We start from the raw sequence: 22,341 nt of genomic DNA on the forward strand, positions 1-22,341 counted from the left end.
CGACAAGTCTATTTTGCTTGCCAGGATAGAGACTGATGTGCATCTTGCCACATCCACAACTGATATGTACCCCTTGGAAAGGTTGCACATGAAAGGAATGTGGGCTCTGGGCTGGAAAAAGTTCCCTCACCCCTGGCTTCCCCTATAAAAACTGAATCAATAGCTCTGTAAAGGTAAAGGAACCCCTGACCATTAGGTCCAGTCGTGGACGACTCTGGGGTTGTGGCGCTCATCTTGCTTTATTGGCTGAGGGAGCCGGCGTACAGCTTCCGGGTCCTGTGGCCAGCATGACTAAGCCGCTTCTGGTGAACCAGAGCAGCACACGGAAACACCGTTTACCTTCCCACCGGAGCGGTACCTATTTATCTACTTGCACTTTGACGTACTTTCAAACTGCTAGGTTGGCAGGAGCTGGGACTGAGCAACGGGAGCTCACCCCATCGCGGGGATTCGAACCGCCGACCTTCTGATCGGCAAGTCCTAGGCTCTGTGGTTTAACACCACAGCGCCGCCCGCATCCCCCATAGCTCTGAATGCAGTACAAATTATAGGTCGTAACTGTACACTGTGGACCACAGTTAAAGTTGCCCTCTATTCTTAAGGACCAAAATATGAAGTTAACTTACGTACGCATGCTCTTACTTTTTTTATGGGAGCAGCCAGGCAGACGATTGGGCTTTAGTGGAAACATGGTGAAGATACCTCGCTTATTAGATGCCATGGATGCATTTGGCGAACATCTATAGCAGCTAAATGTGCAAAATAAATAAGAGGTGCTAAAGGTGTAGAACAGTTCTTCTCAAACTATCTGATGTGTGGGACTAGCAGTTACACACACACACACACACACACACACACACACACACACACACCCAATGCATCAGGGACTACATTTGAACATCACTCTCAACCTGGGCTATGGTGTAGTCTCCAGGGACTGGCAGCCGCTGGTCTGTGGGCCACTGCTTTGAGTAGCACTGGTGTCGATAGTGATTTTGTGGAAACATGGTATTGTTTCATTTCCCACATGAACAATAACTCACAACATCTGTCACCACCATCAATGCACGGCCCCTTATTGGAAGTAGCTGTTGGGCAGATAAAGGGAAATTATGGATGTGGACTGAATCTGAATTGCACCATATTGTTTGATACTTTCTTCCCTTTGGTCTAGCAAAGAAAAAGGGAAAAAACCCCATAATTTCTTACATATACAGTATATCAAACACCTGAATCCATGACCTATCAAGCAAAGTAAAAAGTATGCTTTTCTGCAGAAACAAACACACGTAAGGAGTAAAAAAATTTGACTTGGCGTCAAGCATTATCAATACAGTATGAAAGTATGCCAAGTTATTAATGTATCATGCAAATATTGAATTAATACTTGTATTGTCAACTAAGTGCAATGGGTGGTTGCTTTTTCTGTAGCACAGATAAATTATTCTGCCAGTAATTATTAACCTTCCATTCTGGAAAGTTATGGATACTTGACCCTTCAAAAAGCGATCTTGCTTTGTGTCCTTACAACTGTAACTTCACAATCCTCTAAAACTATCAATTCTGTAATACAAAAGGCAGATAAGCTGAACAGCAGAATAATCTGAAGCATTCCAGTGCTTTGTTTAGTCCACTTGAAAAGAGACAGATAACATGTCAAAGAAACAATATAAATTGTTATAGTAGCCAATTAGTATTCAGGCTTGGTTAGTAAATATGAATCGGAAAACTGGAGACGCGATTTAGATCAGACCACCTTTGTAAAGGGGTCTTTTCATTGTGCTGGGATTTTATGCATTTATAAGACTATTTATAAACCAACTTTGCCATGTTCAGTAATTGCAATGGGTCTACTCTGAGTCAAAAATAGTAAAATACCACCCATAATGACACCATACCCTAAATCTTCTAATAAGTGCTCCTGGCACCTTCGTATAAACCTTCCTTAAGGGGCACCGAACAACACAACTACCAAGGGATGGGTACATAATCCCTTAAAGTCATTCTCTGAACCCAACCCCTTCAGTAGGAGAGGAACCACTGTAAAATAGTGCCACCAACTCCCAGCCCACGAAGACAGTTCGCAGATGATACCACGGACAACAGCCTTGAAAACTGCCGAGAGTTGAAGCAAGAACAATAGGATCACACTTCCCTGCCCCGCTCCCGAAGAAGGGAATCAAGGCTACCTCTTGGTTCCCATAGTGCGCTGAGCCCAGACTAAATCGGGGCAAGTTTCTTCCATGGTGTCAGGATCCACCTGCCTTATTTGAAGATGCATTGGACCCAATGTGGGTTGATTCCAATTTTAGCATTTGATTTTCTGCAGAAAATTAATAAATCTGGATGTGGGGTGGACCTTTTGATGCCAACGACGTTATATAGAAGCATGCACGAGCAGCACCAGCAGCACAATGAATGCATGTTTGGAAGCAAAGATGTCTCCCAGTTTGGTGTTTCGTTTTTCAGATCTAACTGTTTCCCTTATGCATAATTAATTGCACAGACTACGGAGGTAGTATTATGGGATGTCAGATTATAGATTGTCAACACGCTGCCCTGCTGTTGAAAGAATTGCACTGGCTGCCAGTTAGCTACTCGGTTAAGTTTAAGGCGCTGGTTTTGGCATCAGGATACCTGAAAGATTGTCACACTCCTTCTATACCCAGTTGATCACTCTGCAGTGAGGGCCTCTGTAAATGCCATCTTATCAGGAAGTGCATTCTGTACAATGTAGGAAACAGGCCTTTCTGATGTTGTGACATCTACACTTTGGAACACCTTCACTTTCAATATTAGGCAGGCACCATCTCTGTAGTCTCTTTGGCACCTGCTGAAAACCTTCCTCTTTCAGGAAACGTTTTAAGCTGAGATCTTTCCCAGTATGTTTCTGTACTATAATTGTTTTTTTAAAATGTTTTATCACATGCTGTTGGCTGCCCTGGGTTCCTTGGGGAGAAACGTTGGGTTATAAATATAAATAATTTAGTAAATGGTTATCTGGTCCACACCAGCGATCATTTCAGTTACAGAATGTTAGGAGATGGCCAATGCGTATTAAATAATCTTCAGCAAGGTCTCCAAATTAACAAGGTGAAGAACTGAAAGAACTGATTTCTTGTGTGCTAAACACAGCATGAACCAAATACGTGGTAAGAGGATTGCCCATAATCCTTTTTTAGACCCCAAGAAATGCAGTCAGGTTTGCTAATGGAATTCCACTTGTTTAAGGGTTAGGATCCAGAACTTTCCCACTGCAGAGTCTCCTTTGAAAGGACTTCACCTTCATTTGGCAAATTTCATTTGCTTTGATGCATCGTGGACTTTGTGAACTTTCAGAATCGATTTGTTGAACAGTACTGACAAGACAAACAAAAAGGGGATTCCTTGATTTTGATCTGGGAACCAGAAAGACCGGTCCCCTATTATCAGTTGTCACATTATGCTTTAGAAGAGGTTTTTGCCCTATTAGAGTTCTGAAGTTAGTTGTAGCCCATGTCTCATGTCACAAACACAGTGGATTGTTTTGGCTGGGCTGAGAAAAAAAATACAGACGTTTTTCAGATGACAGGTGGATCTTGATGGGTGGAAATGCAGGCAATAACATTCTACACAAACGATGCAATAGTGGAAAGTTATTCACGTCAAAAAGCTCACTTAAAGGCTTTTTGAAAATCGAGTACAGTGGTACCTCGGGTTAAGAACTTAATTCATTCTGGAGGTCCCTTCTTAACCTGAAACTGTTCTTAACCTGAGGTACCACTTTAGCTAATGGGGCCTCCTGCTGCCGCCGCACGATTTCTGTTCTCATCCTGAAGCAAAGTTCTTAACCCGAGGTACTATTTCTGGGTTAGCGGAGTCTGTAACCTGAAGCGTCTGTAACCCGAGGTACCACTGTATAGGTCATTTAACTTTAGTTGTATGTCTTTACTGTCAGTGTTTCCAAATTTTTGTTTTCTCTTAATCTATTTGAATTGGATGCTTATTTTATCATACTGGACCTAAAGGAGCGCTTAAAGAGATTCAGGACCAATTCTGCTCATGCAGAGAGTTTAGGGGTGGGGCATAGTCTAGGACGCTTACACTTCCTTTGTAGTTGCAGAGTCCCCATATCATTTCTTTCTCCAACTTGTAGGCTGCCTTTGCAACACATCAATGTGATTTCAGGGCTGTTTCCAGCAATGCACAAACTACAGTAACCAAAGGGCCACATCCTTCTCTGATCAACCCTCCAAGGGCCACATGCTGGTGGAGGGCAGGGTCGGCGGCAGAAGCAGGCAGAGCGATGCATGCAAATTTCATGGACTGCAAGAAGATCAAACCTATCCATTCTGAAGGAAATCAACCCTGAGTGCTCACTGGAAGGATAGATCATGAAGCTGAGGCTGCAATACTTTGGCCACCTCATGAGAAGAGAAGACTCCCTGGAAAAGACCCTGATGTTGGGAAAGATGGAGGGCACAAGGGGAAGGGGACAACAGAGGACGAGATGGCTGGACAGTGTTCTCGAAGCTACCAGCATGAGTTTGACCAAACTGTGGGAGGCAGTGGAAGACAGGAGTGCCTGGCGTGCTCTGGTCCATGGGGTCATGAAGAGTTGGACATGACTAAACAACTAAACAGCAGCAGCAACAACAACAACAACAACAGTAGCCTAGTTTCTCCATTCATTCAGACAAGCAAGAGGCATTGACCAGAGGCCAAGGACTCATTCCGGCAAGGCAAAAACACTCACGGTGCAAAGATGGGCTAGTGAGAGTGGTGTAGCCTAGGCAGTGTTCCAAGAGTCAGATAGAGAGGAGCATATTTGCCCTCCCAAGCCAGAGGTTCTCCACTCCTAGCATAACAGTTATTAAGAACAACCTGGTTAAGAAAAACAAGTGCTAGTGCAACAGCATGGGAACACTAACACCCAAAAGTGGCTGCTAACATTCTCAAACAAAAGCACCCTGTATGTTTGACAAAGTTCTCCACTTCAGCTTCGTTCTAAACCAGCCTTCCCCAATCTGATGTCTTTCAGCTGTTTTGGACTCCAGTTCCCATCAGCCCCAGCCAGCATGGGCATTGATCAGGCATGATGGAAGTCGTAGTCTAGAAGCATTAAGGGAGGCACCGCAGCCCTAAACCTGCGCTGACATCATGCTGAATCACGCCAGAGCCCTCTCTGAGTCTAGAGGTCATGTCAGCTGTTAATATCAAATGCAATACGAGTAAACGACAGAGGGATATAAATTCAGATCTATACTCACAGCCCCATTATCTCTGTGACAAGTGTACGGCCATGCACAATGCTTCCTGAAGCAGCAGACAGCAGTGGACATTCTCTTCTATCATTCTTACCCATGCTTCAAGAGTTTCGTTATTATTGTGGTTTTGTGACAAATCCGTTCCTTAAAGCCCCAGTGGTTACGGAAAATGAAACAGAATATAGATCTGCAGCGTTTCCTAAATGCCCAAATCAGCATGCAGATAAACACAGACCTTTGATCAATCTTATTTTCTCTTGGCATGTTTTGGACTAGCAGATATTCCGTAGCCACCTGACAATCTTAAAACTGGCTTGGGGGACCCTTTTTTTTGTTGCCTGGGCGGCAGATCTTTATTTCCCCGTATCCCTGTGGGCCAACAGGGGCACGGGATCACCCACTTGTCAATCATCTGACGTCACATAATAACACCTGGTGACTGACAGGTGAGCAGTTCCCAATTGCCTGTCAAAGTTGCCCCACAGGGATGAAGTGCAGATGATTGCAGAGCAGGATTCAACCCACCATGCATCGGTTGAAAGGTGGGCTGTTAAATCTTGATTTCTGCAGGGTGGAAGTGTGCCCCAGAGAGCCAAACCAGCAGATTCTAAGCTCATTTTCACCGTGCAGTCAGTGTCCTGCAGGCTAAGACTCTCACAACCATGTTGCATATGCCCAAATGGTCACACTTCTTCTTTGGCAATCACTCATAGCCGAGTAAGATTGTCTTCCATAAACACTTTTTTAACAATAAGTCCGTAACTGACTGTGGAGGCCAATTTTGGATCCACACGTCCTTCCACAGTGGGGACATTGGTTTCCGGGTGGGAGTTGATCACGGTGTGGATTTGCCAAGCGTGCCTTCCTCTTAGCACATTTCTCCCTTGCGTTCTGAGTTTGAGTGTCTTCAAAGCCCATGACACCTTTGGTAAAGGCTGTTCTCCAACTGGAGCTCTCGCAGTCCAGTGTTTCCCAGTTGTCAGTGTTTATACTACATTTTTAAAGATTTGCCTTAAAGACAGTCTTAAAACTCTTTTGTTTTTTTTAAAAAATATATTTATTGCTTTTCCAACAATTTAAACACTACAAAACAAAATGAACAATACAATACAATACAAAAACACTATATAACATAACATAACATAAAAACACTACATAACACTAACACATTAGACTAACAAAACAAAATAAAAACAGTTTAAAACACATCAATCAATTTCAATATCTTAGCTTTCATTCACTTATTTCAGCGACCTCCTCACACCTCCCTTTTTGTATTCCACTTCTGTTAATTGTTTCAGCAATTCCTTTCCATCTTCCTCTGTTTTCTATCCTATAATTATCTTAACATATTCTAACCTTATTTTTTCCTTTAATACTCTAATAATCTATTTATACTTAATTCCTTATAACATTTCTACTAAAGCCATATAACTTCATTCCCACATTTTTCTAACATTCATTAATTTTACAGTATTTCTGTAAATAGTCTTTAAACTTTTTCCAGTCTTCTTCCATCGACTCTTCTCCCTGGTATCGGATTCTGCCCTTAAAACTCTTTTGTTGACCACCAGCATTACGCTTTCCATTTTTAAGTTCGGAATAGAGTAGTTGCTTTGGAAGGCGATCATCAGGCATCCGCCCAGCATGACCGTCCAACAAAGTTGATGTTGAAGAATCATTGCTTCAACACTGGTGATCTTTCCTTCTTCCAGTACACTGATAATAGTTTGCCTTTCTTCCCAAGTGATGTGTAAAATTTTTCAGAGACACCATTGATGGAATCTTTCGAGGAGTTGGAGATGGCATTTATAAGTGGTCCATTTTTCACAAGCATATAGTAAGGCTGGCAGTACAATAGCTTTGTAAACAAGCTTCAACTAGTATAAAAGCCATTACATGTGGTTCTGAAATTGCCAACCTATCGGATAGTGTCCCTAGGTGGAAGCAACATTTTTCCAGCAATAAAATGGCAGTTTTCAATGTTGGAAACAGTCCGTCTCGCCACAATAAGCCTACTGCTTTGGGGTTAGGAATCTGAATGTCTATCCAATGGGTAAAGGTGCTTCCAGACTCATTGTATTCTCTAATAGTTGCTTTTCGGTTTTCTGTTATGTCTTGAAAGTGCAATGGAACATCTGTCTTGGTGGGCATTTTCCCATGCATGTTCATGCCCTTGTAGCAGAATCAAGATGAATTCATATCTCATTGTCCCTTCTGCATATGAGGGCATGGCTTGTAATAATCAATGTCATTTAGAGAGCTCGTGTGGTATAGTGGCTAAGAGCGGTGAACTCGTAATCTGGTGAACCGGGTTCGCGTCTCCGCTCCTCCATACGCAGCTGCTGGGTGACCTTGGGCTTGTCACACTTCTCTGAAGTCTCTCAGCCTCACTCACTTCACAGAGTGTTTGTTGTGAGGGAGGAAGGGAAAGGAGATTGTTAGCCACTTTGAGACTCCTTAGGGTAGTGATAAAGCGAGATATCAAATCCAAACTCCTCCTCCTCCTCCTCCTCCTCCTCCTCCTCCTCCTCCTCTTCTTCTTCTTCTTCTTCTTCTTCTTCTAGATGCCTGTTTGGATATACAGATACAGTGGCACCTTGGGTTAAGTACTTAATTCATTCCGGGGGTCCGTTCTTAACCTGAAACTGTTCTTAACCTGAAGCACCACTTTAGCTAATGGGGCCTCCTGCTGCTGCCGCGCCACTGGAGCACGATTTCTGTTCTCATCCTGAAGCAAAGTTCTTAACTCGAGGTAATATTTCTGGGTTAGCGGAGTCTGTAACCTGAAGTGTATGTAACCGGAAGCGAATGTAACCCAAGGTACCACTGTAATTTATATGCTTAAATTAGGATAGATATACTGTTCTTAATGTAAGTTGGCAATGATCCTATCCTCCCCTCCATTTTGCTTTCCTTCTGCTATATTTGCCAAATTAAAAAAAAAAATCAGACGAATTCAGATTCCATTTATGTGATTTAATTGCTAGACATTTGGGGAGAGGAATTTAACCTAGAGAACATTTATTTATTGAAAACAATGCCCTTTAATTCAACATTTCCAGAGCAGTGTACAACCACACTAGCAAGATATGCGTGAGCAGAATGGAGCCACAGCGACCCTCAGATTCATGCACCCCAACTTCTCCTTCCCCTGGGCTCTGAGGTTTCTTCTCTTGGGGTTTCCCCAGCTAAGTGCCTCCCAGCACTCCTCTGCATCCAGCTAGTCCAGGATATCCTTCTAGGTATTGCCAGGCTGTTCCATAGGAAGCTAGGAAGTGCCTTTTCCCAATGGTCCATCTAGTTCATTATTGTCTCTACACTGATTGACGGGCTCTGCAGGGTTTCCGGAAAGATTCTCTTCCTAGGCCTGTTTGCAGATCTGGAAACCAAACCTGGGACCTTCTGAATGCAAGGCTCTACCACTCAGCCAGCCTGTAGAGAACGTTTCTAATGGGCCAAAGAACACTAATTTTGTGCCTTTCACCAGAAGCCTGCAGAAATGAAAAAAAGAGCAGAGCTTAAGGTAGGTTTCTAAAGGGCCAGCCAACCTTGAAGACAGGGCGAAAAGGAAGGCAAAATATTTATCTAGTAGTGCTATACACGCAAAGGAGCCGAACAATGTGAAAGAACCCCTCATTTAAAGCGGTATGCATGAACGGCCACTTAATACTTCATTCCAGTTCAGAGCATATGCAAATGAACGTCCCGCAAGGTGGGAGGGATTGCTGCCGTCATTATCTATGCATGAAAGCTGGGGATTGAGGGCCTTCAGGTTCAGCTTTTAAAATAAATGAGTTGCACGCCTAAAAAACGACAAGAGTGCTCTAGAATGACCATCCTCCCAAAAAAACGCTGTGTTAATCACTTGCAATTAGCCTCTGCAGATGACACATGTCCTTCAGTGAAAGCCCACTGGTCAGAGACTGCTGTGGAGGTCCAATGCCATCTGGCAGTTTTATCAGTAGTAACGACACAAACCTAATAATAATAATAATAATAATAATAATAATAATAATAATAATAATTTATATCCCGCCCTCCCCAGCCAAAGCCGGGCTCAGGGCGGCTAACAACAGTAAAAATAACACAATTTACATAAAATCACAATCAATTAATTGAAATACATTCTAAAATCAATTCATTCTAAAATCAATTCAAAATCAAATTAATGGCAACCATTCTGCTAGAGTGCTATGAGGATTACAGAAGGAGAGGGTCAGACTGCACCTTGGCCAAAGGCCTGGTGGAACAGCTCTGTCTTGCAGGCCCTGCGGAAAGAAGTCAAGACCCACAGGGCCCTAGTCTCTTGTGACAGAGCGTTCCACCAGATTGGTGCCATGGCCGAAAAAGCCCTGGCTCTGGTTGAGGCCAGCCTAACCTCCCTGTGGCCCGGGATCTCCAAGATGTTTTTATTTGAAGACCGTAATGTCCTCTGTGAGACATACCAGGAGAGGTGGTCCCGTAGGTACAAGAGTCCTAGGCCGTATAGGGCTTTAAAGGTATGTATGGTATGTGGTCTATTGGACTTTTTCCTACTCTGGTGTGACCACAGAATGGATATGAGAAGTTGTATTTATTGCTACTTCCTGCAGCATAAAGAATGTCGACACCCATGTCATGCCCCTCCAACCTTTCTGTGATGAAAATCGGGACGTCCTATTCAATAACAGCAACAACAAATTTTATATTTCTACCCCACCCATCTGACCGGGTTACCCCACCTACTCTGGGCCGTTTCCTACATATATAAAAACATAATGATCATTAGGCATTAAAAAGCTTCAATATACAGGGCTGCCTTCAGATGTCTTCTAAAGGCAATACCTAGAAGGATATCTCCTTGGCTCGGGGATTGCATAACTCTATGCCCTCCAACATTTATCCGATGAAAATATGAAGGTCCAAATAAAAAAACAGGGCATTCCAGGATCAAATCAGAAACCGGGACGGCTTTTGTAAATCTAGGACTGTCCCCGGAAAATAAGCCCACGTGGACGGTCTGCCATGGGCTCCTTTTGGGGAGTCCATGTCCCTCCCCTACCATTGTAACCCAGGAACTTCAGTTAGGAACTTCTAGTTGAGCCAACTTTACCATTTTCCTCATTACCATTAGATCATTCTTCACCAACCTGTTGCCCTCCAGCTTTTTCCAGACTACAATTCCCATCAGCCTCAGCCAGCCAGATGGGAGTTGTAGTCCGAAGCAGTTAGAGGGCACCAGGTTGATGTAGATAATGCAGGATGTGGCTGCTCCACTGGTGAGTGGAGCACCGTAATGGGGCTTTGGGCCACTGGTGCTGTACTGTACTGGATGACTGACTGAACTTCTGGGCCCAATTCATGATGGCTTCGGAACCAAGTAGCAGAAAGAGTCTCTTCCCCGATACCAGCTACTTTGCCCCCTAAGATTGACAAGGGACGTTCTGTTGGTGGTGCTACCTGGCTGGTGCTGACAGTGCCTTCTTAGGGGCAGCTCCCCATTCATAGAATGCCTTCCCTTATGAATATGTCTCGCTCTTTTATTAACACTTTAAAAGGGCTTTGAAAACACCCCTGCTTACCCTGGCAATTGATGGCTGAAAGATAACTGTTCTTGACAACCTTAGCTGTGACAGGCTGTGAATGTTCTTTGACGTTCTTTATGTTTTTAACTGCTTTTAGATGGTTTTAAATCTGTTTTTATTGTATTGTTTTACTACTCCGTTGTTGGCTGCCCTGGGCTCTTTTGAGAGGAAAGGGTAGGGTAGAAAATTAATAAATGAAAATGAACTACTAACACACTAAAAGCAGTGATGCTCCAGAAATTGGCTGAATCTTGCATTGCCTAGGAATTAAATGGTGTGGCCAGGATGTACATAATCCTGAGATAATCTGAGGCATTTTGGATGTATAAAACATAATTTAAATTTTTTAAAAAGAAAATGCATGTCAGATCCCTTCTCCAGACATCTGCTACGTTGCCCCTCTTGAGGTCTACTATGAGGAGCCTGCTGATCTAGAAATACACCTGAGACGTATTACAGCAATGCCATCTGGCAGTTCTGTGTGTTTGCATCAACTGCTGTTTCCCAATACCAAACCAACATTGCCTACAGTGCTTGCTTCACATTGAAAGGGCCATGCAGCGGTTCTCAACTTGTGGGTCCCCAGATGTTGTTGGACTACAACTCCCATCATCCCTGAGCTCTGGCCTTGCTAGCTAGGGCTGATGGGAGTTGTAGTTCAACAACATCTGGGGACCCACAGGTTGAGAACTGCTGGCTTAGAGGATAGAGCATCTTCGGATGCAGAAGGTCCCAGGTACAGTCCCTGGCATCTCCAGGTGAGGCTGGGAGAGAAGCCTGCCTGAAATCCTGGATGCTCGCTGCCAGTCAATGTAAACAATACTAAACTAGATGGTTGACAGCTTCCTACGTTTCTGCCTATGTTGCATTGCCAAATCCTCATACCCATTCCTTCTTTTATTATTTACTGCTTATTCAATTTATTTATTCACCATTCAGCAGCATCACAGACAGACAGAGTTGGAAAGGGACCACAGCAGCCATCTAGCTCAACCCCCTGCAATGCAGGAATCCTCCACCCAACTTGGGACTTGAACGCACAACCCTGAGATTGAAGAAGAAGAAGAGTTTGGATTTGATATCCCGCCTTTCACTCCCTTTAAGGAGTCTCAAAGCGGCTAACATTCTCCTTTCCCTTCCTCCCCCACAACAAACACTCTGTGAGGTGAGTGGGGCTGAGAGACTTCAAGGAAGTGTGACTGGCCCAAGGTCACCCAGCAGCTGCATGTGGAGGAGCGGGGAAGCGAACCCGGTTCCCCAGATTACAAGTCTACCGTTCTTAACCACTACACCACAATGGCTCTCATGCTGTACCAACTGAACACCTGATTCATCTAAGGAGATGGACCCGAATAAACAAGGCTTCCACATGTCTGTGGAAGTGCTGGATCATAAAAATACAACATACATAAAGCATAGAAAGGGGGCTATTTCATGCCAGGTCATATTTGTAGATCAGCAGTGTCTACTATGACTAGCACGTTCTCTCTAGAGTCTAGGCGGTGAGTCCGTCACATCATACGCTGCATAATCTTTTTAATTGGAGTTGACAAGGGCCCAGCCTAGGTCTTTCATGCATGTCCTGCATGCCCTTCTTTTATGTGAACATCCAAATGTGTACTTTCATGGTGCTAGTCATCAAGGTGTGCATCCACATTCTGGTGCTACTGGTTCCATGACTGGCCCTACCATTAAAGGAAGTGAAGTGGTGCTGTGGTCTAAACCACTGAGTTTCTTGGGCTTGCCGATCAGAAGGTTGGTGGTTCGAATCCCCACGACGGGGTCAGCTGGCACCAAAAGTCCAACAGGCCACCCTTCCTCCAAGGATAATATATGCTTCAGGTTACATGGAGGGACAGTGCTTGGTTCAAAGTCACCCAGGGAGCTTTGTGGCTGCAAGGGGAATTGAATCTGTGTCTCCTCAGTCCTGGTCTGACTCTCTAAACCAGTGTTTCCCAACCTTGTGCCTCCAGATGTTTTTGGCCTACAACTCCCATCATCCCTGACCACTGGTCTTGCTAGCTAGGGATGATGGGAGTTGTAGGCCAAAAACATCTGGAGGCACAAGGTTGGGAAACACTGCTCTAAACAACTATACTACACAGGAGGGTCACTATATAAGCATGTTTGCAAAGTGTGTTCTGTAAGCTGGGTGCCACAGCAGAGGAGGCTGTGCCTCTGTGTGGTGGGGGCACCTGCAGAAAATCTCAGCTAAAGATCTCATTACTCAGGCAGCTTTCCTTGCCAGGGTGGCGCTGTGGTCTAAACCACTGAGCCTCTTGGGCTTGCCGATCAGCAGATCAGAGGTTCGAATCCCCACGACAGGGTGAACTCCCGCTGCTCGGTCCCAGCTCCTGCCAACCTAGCAGTTTGAAAGCACGCCAGTGCAAGTAGATAAACAGGTACCGCTGCAACGGGAAGGTAAAGAGTGTTTCCGTGCACTCTGGTTTCTGTCATGGTGTCCCATTGCGCCAGAAGTGGTTTAGTCCTGCTGGCCACATGACCCAGAAAGCTGTCTGTGGACAAACACCGGCTCCCTCGGCCTGGAAGCGAGATGAGTGCCGCAACCCCATAGTCGCCTTGGACCGTCCAAGAGTTTACCTTTTTACCTTTAAAGCGAGTGAGGCAGCCACCTCAAGCAGCTGATTTTGGATGTCACAAAAGGGTAGCAAGTTGCTGTTTCCCCCCACCCTACCTCACTTACTGCCATTGTGATTTTCCTGCCAAGGTGTGGGATTTTCTGCCTCAGGTGCCAACATAATTTGACCTCTTGTCTTCCCAATACAGTCATACCTTGGGTTGCAAACGCTGCAGGTTGCAAGTTTTCGGGTTGCGGACCGTGCCAAACCCAGAAGTACCGGAACGGGTTACTTCTGGGTTTCGGCGCTCGCGCATGTGCAGAGCCACAGAATGACGTCACGCACATGCGCAGAAGCACCAAATTGCATCACGCGCATGTGCGCTTCAGGCTGCGAACATGCCTTCCATACGGATCATGTTCGCAACCCAAGGTATAACTGTAAACACTTTAAAAAATTACAGCTAGTATTGGATTGCAGCAATGGCTTTGCTTGAAGTTTATGTACCAGTAAGTGCCAGTGGCGTAGTGTGGGGGGTGCAGGGGGGGCCCGGCTGCACCGGGCGCAACATCTGGGGGTTAGGGTTAGGGGGCGCAAATCCACGGGTTAGGGGGTGCAAATTACTTGCCTTGCCCCGGGTGCTGACAACCCACGCTACGCCACTGGTAAGTGCGTATTTTGAGCCTGAAACCTGAAGGTCCTTCTTTTCAACCTCTTCACACCAAAGCATTTCTCCCTCCGCCCCCAAAGCCTGTCTCCTAGTGCAATACAGCACTCACAGCCAGATGTCATTATGCATTGCCTCATTTGACCCAACTTACACTGCATACCAATCCTGCATTTTTACTTGCTCGCATCTTTCCTGCAAAAATCCAGGCCAACTTTTCTTTCCCCCACCGCCAGTGGCAGTACTCCCTTTTTATCTCAGAGGCTCTTGTCCAATTAATTACAGAGTTCCTTTCATCGTGGGGATTGTGTGCCTTTGGTCCTATGCATGCATCTTCAGCAGTCATACCACCACCACCCCCCCCTGCTCTTGCATGATTTGTACAGAACCGGAAAAGGTTTTGTTTTGTTTTTTTATTTTTATTTTTAAAATGGAGTCAGCTCCAACGTCCTTCAAATATCTGAAGCCCAGAGGGCCAGTGGGATTTTCATTTAGATAGGAAACAACAGATATAGCTTCTCTTCCAGAGGAAAAGAGATCATGCATTGTTAAAATGGCATTGCAAATTTGCCAACCGCCTTCCTCTCACTTTGAAATAGGTTCTGAATTTGCCCTTCCTTCAGCTCAGTTTCCTTAAAGGTTCATCAAGAATGTTGTGCCGCAACAGAATTAGGAAGCCTATGTGAGACAACGTATTCTAAAGCAGCATAAAAAGGTAAAGGTAAAGGGACCCCTGACAATCAAGTCCAGTCGCAAACGACTCTGGGGTTGCGTCGCTCATCTCGCTTTACTGGCCAAGGGAGCCGACGTTTGTCAACAGACAGTTTTTCCGGGTCATGTGGCCAACATGACTAAGCCGCTTCTGGCGAAACCAGAGCAGCGCACGGAAATGCTGTTTACCTTCCCGCTGGAGCGGTATCTATTTATCTACTTGCACTGGTGTGCTTTTGAACTGCTAGGTTGGCAGGAGCAGGGATCGAGCAATGGGAGCTCATCCCGTCGCGGGGATTCGAACCACCAACCTTCCGATCAGCAAGCCCAAGGCTCAGTGCTTTACACCACAGCGCCACCCGCGTCCCTAAAAGCAGCGTACCACCCGATTTATTTATTTATTTTTAAAAAAGCCTGACAGCTGACCAAATCAAGAGATTCTGAACACAGGGATCAAAACCCTCCTAAAAAATTATAAATAAATAAAAGTCCTTGCCAGTTTCTGGAAACTTGCTAGCAAGCTTGTATGACAGGTCTTCCTTGTCAGGCAGTTCCAATAAGGAAGTTTAGAACAGGCATGGTGTAAATGTGTCCTTATTTTCCTGTTGCAAGGAAGGATGCTTGGTGGTAAAATCACCCCTCGCTATTCAACACAATTTTGTTTAGACTTGCATTGTGTTTGTGCTCTATCTGATTTGCTTCTTTGCTCAATTTTGCTGCTGTTTATTACATTGCTGCTGTTCAGTAGTATTTCATAATTTTATGGTTTTCTGCTACTTTTCCTCGCCTTCCCTGACAATCCCATTTGAGACGTGAGATGGAAGGATAGGGTTGTCTCCAACTAAGTTATCCTCTGAGTCAGTGTTTTTTTTTTATTAAAAAATGTTTAGGGGTACTCTTATTTTCCTACTCTTATTGAAATACTCCCTCTCAATGAGGCCAGCTTAGAGTCACAAAATGTTTAGGGATATCCTTACCCCTGCTTCTGCCCCCCCCCCCGCGCCGTCACAAAAAAGCACTACATAGAGTAAATCCATGGAATTTAATGGGCCTAAGTTACCGAAAGCCATTAATTTCAGTGGGACTACTTTGAGTAATAATAATAATAATAATAATAATAATAATAATAATAATAATTTATTATTTATACCCCACCCATCTGGCTGGGCTTCCCCAGCCACTCTGGGCAGCTTCCAACCAAATATTAAAATACAGTATTACATCAAACATTAAAAGCTTCCCTAAACAGGGCTTCCTTCAGATGTCTTCTAAAAGTCTGGCAGTTGTTCTCTTTGACATCTGGTGGGAGGGCGTTCCACAGGGCGGGTGCCACTACCAAGAAGGCCCTCTGCCTGGTTCCCTGTAACTTGGCTTCTCGCAGTGAGGGAACTGCCAGAAGGCCCTCGGTGCTGGACCTCAGTGTCCAGGTAGAACGATGGGGGTGGAGACGCTCCTTCAGATATACTGGACCAAGGCCATTTAGGGCTTTAAAGGTCAGCACCAACACTTTGAATTGTGCTCGGAAACGTACTGGGACTAATATTGGATGCAGCCCATGTGTGGTGTGCCTCAAAAACTCTAAAAAGCACTTTAAAGTTGTTGACATACAGTAATAATGCTGTTTCCAGAATGTTGACCTCTGATGGCTTTTCAAAGGTAAAGAATCGGGTGAAAACAAATGTCATTTCTTGCTCACGGGTTTTCCTAGATGTGAAAGCAAGGAGGGCCTCTGGAATCACTTATGCAAAAAATAACACGGGGTGAGGGGGGGGACGTAATCTCTTATTAGTTATGCATGGCTGAACATTCTCTTGATTGTAGAAATTATCAGCAGAATGTCTAATGCAATGTAAGATTTATCAGCAGAAGAGTTGATTAAATGTGAAATTGATTAAAAATTCAGACATCATACACACACACACACACACACACACACACACGTGCACATTTGTACTTCACAGGGCAAGGGGAAAGTCAGCTGCACCAGCTCTTTTAAAGCTCCAATCCTCTGTACGCTTACCTGGGACTAAGTCCCATTGAACTCAATGGGAATTACTTCTGAGATGACATGTAGAGCCCCGTGCTTTAGTGATTGGTCCAGGACCAGGACCTGGGTGACCAGGATTCAAAATTCAACTCCGTTATGAAGCTCAGTGGGCCAACCACTGCCACGCAGCTTAACCTACCTCCCAGGGCTGTCGTAAGAATAAATGGGGAGTTGGAGAGTCAAATATACCACCTTGAACTCCTTAGATGAAAGGTGGGATAGAAATGTAATACTGACATACAAAATGTTTTCGATTGAATGCACTGTAGGGGTATTTTCGGGGGGAGGGGCGCTAAGCTGGTTCTATTTCACTCTTTGATTTTATACCTTTTTGTATACAATTTTTAGTAAATTTACTGTTTTACAATTTAAAATTCTCACTTTTACATCCTTAAAAACACTGTTGAATTTATCTTAATGCTGCCAACATTTTCAGCTATACACAATTATTTCCCATATATTCAATAAACGTTTTCCAATCTTCTCTAAATATATGTTCTTCTTGTTCTCTTATTTTATATGTTGTCTGCAAGCTGAGCATATTCTGTCAGCTTAAGTTGCCATTCTTGTTTTGTTAGGACCTTGCTCGTTTTCCATTTTGGGACTAACAAAACACGGCGCACAGTAGTAGCATACATAAATAACCTTTTTTGAAACCTGGGAACTTCAGTCTGAATTATCCCCAATGAAAAGGACTCTGGGTTTTTTGGGGGAAGTACTTTTAAACTTTTCCCCCCTCAATTCATTATGAATCATTTCCCAATACTCTTTTACCCTTTCACATGTCCATACTCTTTGATTTTATACTTAAAATGGTTTCCTGTATTTATGTGTTGATGAATCCAGTCTGGGAAAGCATATGGCTGAAGATGTGGAGGTTGAATCTCCATTTCCCTCTGAAAAATATCTGGTCTGCAAAATGGTAATCTTTTTGAAAGGACTCCTAACTTTGTTTCCATCCTCTGCCAGGCAACTACTGCCTCCAATCAGTGTGAGCTATATTCCACCTAGAGGAGTGGAATAACTGGCCCTGAACTTTGCAGAAAGATATTTCTCAGGCTGCCTTTTTGGCCACAAGCAAGAAGAAGAATGACAGAGATGTGGCAAGGAGCCTCCTGTGCAGCAGACCCACAGATTACAGCAGCCCACACCTTCAAGTTGCAAAGTCCAGCTGCCATAGGGAAATTATGCCATAGGTGACATTATCAAACTCTGCCATCAGTGATGAACATCAATTCTGCAATGGCAACGATGGCTTGCCCCAAGACAGAACGGGCTGAGTTCAAGGAGGACAATTTAAAAGGACCAATTTCAACAACGCGTTTAAGATTCCTGATATTAAAGATTTTGTTTGGATACTCCCATGTGGCTAGCAATTATTTTCTTTAATAAAGCATGTTGTAATTTTTATTCTTTCCCCAACAAACTACATCACTGGTAGGCTAGTTATGAAAGGATGGACATGGCACCATGGATAGAACGAGGTTCTGGTGAAACTGTAGGTCATATAGTCCCATCCGAGATCCTAAACCCTGCTTAAGAAAGTCAGGGTGGGGGAGAATTTTGGTTCGGTTTGCATTTAAAGGCAGACTCACTTGGTTTGCTCTTTCCGAACCAAAAAGCAACCATCCTATGAAATGCATTCTTCCCTGAATTTTGTCATGCAGTTCTCCAGTCAAGCAATGGGTTTTTTAAAAAATGCATATGGTACCATAAAGAGTGCATAAAAATTCATATATTCACGAAACCAACATACAAAAATGCATTATATTAGGGGAGAGTTCCTTTGTAAAAATGTGCACATCATGCAAAGATATGCAGAAAGTCTCCAAAGTGTTTTCTTGCAAAAGGAAGGAAGTGTTAAAGAGGATTCACTGACCTAGGAATGGCCACATCTGTCAATTGCTGTTTCCTGGGCCCTAGCTCAGAGTGTTGTTAGCATATTCAGTAATCCAGTCTGGTCAAACTTGCCTCAATCTCCATTATCAAAATAATAATAATCAAGTGTGGAGTTGGGTGTGGATGTTCTTGATTGTTCAATACCTTCCAAGATTTCTCCGATGAAAACAAGGATGCTTCTATTATTATTATTATTATTATTATTATTATTATTATTATTATTATTATATTTATACCCCGCCCATCTGACTGGATTGCCCCAGCCACTCTGGGCAGCTTCCAACATATATACACATAATAAAACATTAAGCATTTAAAAACTTCCCTATACAGGGCTGCCTTCAGGTGCCTTCTAAAGGTTGTATATTGACTTATCTCCTTGGCTCGGGCGTTGCATAACTCCATACCCTCCAACATTTCTCCAATGAAAATCGGGATAAAGTGGGACATTCCAGGATCAAATCAGAAACCAGGACGGCTTCTGTAAATCCAGGCCTGTCCCTGGAAAACAGGGACACTTGGAGGGTCTGTTGTTCTGCAGCTTTCCCCCCAGATCCTTCAAACCACCTTCTGGACCACAGCCTGAGATTTCCTGCTGTTGCAGGAGATCATTAGCCAAGACCTCAAGAGTGGTTTTGGTGTAGTTCCAGCGCTGAAAGCAAGGAGAACACTATAACCAGGATAAAGTGGGTTAATAATCTGGGTATGTGTGTTAATGTACAACATGAATATGGAGTAATGTTTGCAGCGTTGCTTCTTATTAAGCTGGGCCAAGAGCTTTTCAGGAACTCTGTGATTCTGTAACGCAGCCTTTGTGAATCTGGGGTGCTCTAGCTGTTTTGGACAACAACTCAGTGCTCTGGAGGGGGGAAGCTGATGCGACTTGCATTACTGGGGGGTCCAAGTTGGCAAAGGCTGCTGCCCTGACCACCTCTGCTCTTCCCTGCTTAACAACGCAGAGGCAGACCACTCGAGCTCTTCTCAACCAGGCAGGATTTGCTGCGTAATTTCAGCTCGCAAACACTTTCACCCATGCTTTAATTAAGGACGGCGGTGCCATTCAAGCCCACGGAGGCCGTTTCTGCTCTGAGAGATTTGGAGCACCCAAACGACAGCTGAGGGGTGTGTGGGTGGGTGTGTGCTTGCAGTTGACAGTGCTGCTGCCAGTTCAGAGGAGATCCCTAAAAATAATGGCCTGACCACCTTCTGAAAGATTGATCTGTCGGATCATACACACACACACACACACACACACACACACACAGTGGTACCTCGGGTTAAGTACTTAATTCGTTCTGGAGGTCCGTTCTTAACCTGAAACTGTTCTTAACCTGAAGCACCACTTTAGCTAATGGGGCCTCCCACTGCTGCCGTGCCACCAGAGCACGATTTCTGTTCTCATCCTGAAGCAAAGTTCTTAACCTGAAGCACTATTTCTGGGTTAGCGGAGTCTGTAACCTGAAGCGTATGCAACCTGAAGCGTATGTAACCTGAGGTACCACTGTATACACACACAGAGAGAGAGAGAGAGAAAGAGAGAGAGAGAAACATTAATATACTTGTTTGTTTGTGCATGTGTGTAAGAGATTTGTTGCTCCGAAGACTAAGATCTCAGAGATGGCAGAGGGCAGTGAGGGGAGAGCACTGCTGCTGCTTCTGCAGTGTATTTAAGCCTAATTGCTGGACAGGAAAGACAAGCAGATCTGAGAGGTGGATTAGGAGAGCATTCTGATGAGGGTGATGTCTTCACTAACTCGGTGGTGCAATGCAGTAAGCTGGGTGGGAAAAAGACACTCTTTCTGGATTTAAGCTGCAAAGAACGAGGGCTGTCAGAAATAGCTGCCTGCCAATGCCGAGAGCCCGGCTGGCAGAGGAAACTTTGCCGGGTAGAAATAGCTTTTCTTACACACACACCCAACCCCCTCCACCCGCATGGTAATGCTTGCTATTGCGGTTTGATAGATCATTGCTGTTCATTGTGACAACATTTCAGTTCCCTTTTCTTTCCCATGCAAAGCAGGTTTTTCAAATCAAAGGGACATGGGGGTGGCGGGTGGGAATCCACCAGGTTTATTTTCTCTTCACCATACCACTGCAGAGAATAATATTCCCTTTGACTGAGATCTTCTTCTTTCTCCTCCTCCTCCTCCTCCTCCTCCTCCTCTTCTTCTTCTTCTATGACTGGCAGATCCCATTTCATGCCTTCGGGAGGCGAGGTGTTGTTGTTTTGCTTAATGCAATATATATCCCAAGGTGTGGATTATTCAATGGCTCTGGAGCTTCACTTCTGACTGCATGACATCATTCCGAATACTAATGAGAAACGGTGGTTCCTTCCCAAACAAAGCATTCTTTGTCCGTGCCCTAATTCTTTGGTTGCCTTTCTCCACACACACCCCTCCACCACCACCACCCCAGTGGAGAAAACAACTATTTCCTTTTTCATTTAGTAGAATTCCCCCCCCCCTCTGCATCAGAAGGAAGGGGGGGGCGAATGCCCAGTAATAGTACACTTTTTTTAATGTTCCGTGTTCTGCATAAACATTCACTCACTCTTACTGGCGCATTACAGAGCTGTGGCTCTGTCAAAGGTGCCTTGCAGAGAAACCGAGGTGAGAAGCACGAAGGTCATGCTTCGGACTCAGTGGCAGAGCCAAAAAGGACAAGTCGGGTTTTCAACCTTTCATCATCCTTAAGTGTTTTTACCTGGCTGGAATCTGACCCCCAACTCTGATAAACACTTCCCATTTGCCTGGTTCCAGAGTAGAGAACATAGGGGACAACTCTTAGGGGCCGTGAGGTCTTCGTGCCCCCCCCACAATAAAATATGTGAGGGAGCTGCCCCCCCCCCAAGTGGATTGGCATTGCCATTCAAATGTCATGCATGTACCGCATCGTGCGATTGATTATTCATGGAGGGGTTTACCTGCCCCCCTCCAATATTTTATTCAAGTTGGCACCCCCATTGGTGGGCAGCCCCACCCCCAGTACTGAGGGAGCTGACATCCCCCACCGCCTCCAGCCACCCTCAGTAGCTGGACAGGGGTTGGGACAAGCAAGGCTGAAGATCAGCCTCCATGTGTCCCACCCCTGCCCTCAATATGGGAGGCAAGATGGCGCCCCTGACTTGGACAGCTCAGCCCTTCAAACAGAGGAAAGATTGCCTGTTTAATAAGCGGCCTGCCCTCTGTAAGCACCCTACCTGTACCCACGGTACCTACTGAGAGCCAGTGTGGTGTAGTGGTTAAGAGCGGTAGACTCGTAATCTGGTGAACCAGGTTCGCTTCCCCACTCCTCCACATGCAGCTGCTGGGTGACCTTGGGCTAGTCACACTTCTCTGAAGTCTCTCAGCCCCACTCACCTCACAGAGTGTTTGTTGTGGGGGAGGAAGGGAAAGGAGAACATTAGCTGCTTTGAGACCCCTGAAGGGGAGTGATAAAGCGGGATATCAAATCCAAACTCTTCTACTGGACATGGGGGGCATGTGGTGACATTTTGTTTGGGGGAGTCCAAATGTTGAGCCAACTCAGCCAACCCGAATTCTACCAGCCTTGACTGGTGATGCTGAAAAATCGGGCTGCAACTGATTGAAGGTCATCCTGACAAGGAAGAGCACAGCTGTTC

The sequence above is a fragment of the Podarcis gaigeae genome (genome assembly GCF_964106915.1).
Source record: "Podarcis gaigeae genome assembly, chromosome: 3".
NCBI classification, from domain to species: Eukaryota; Metazoa; Chordata; class Lepidosauria; order Squamata; family Lacertidae; genus Podarcis; species Podarcis gaigeae.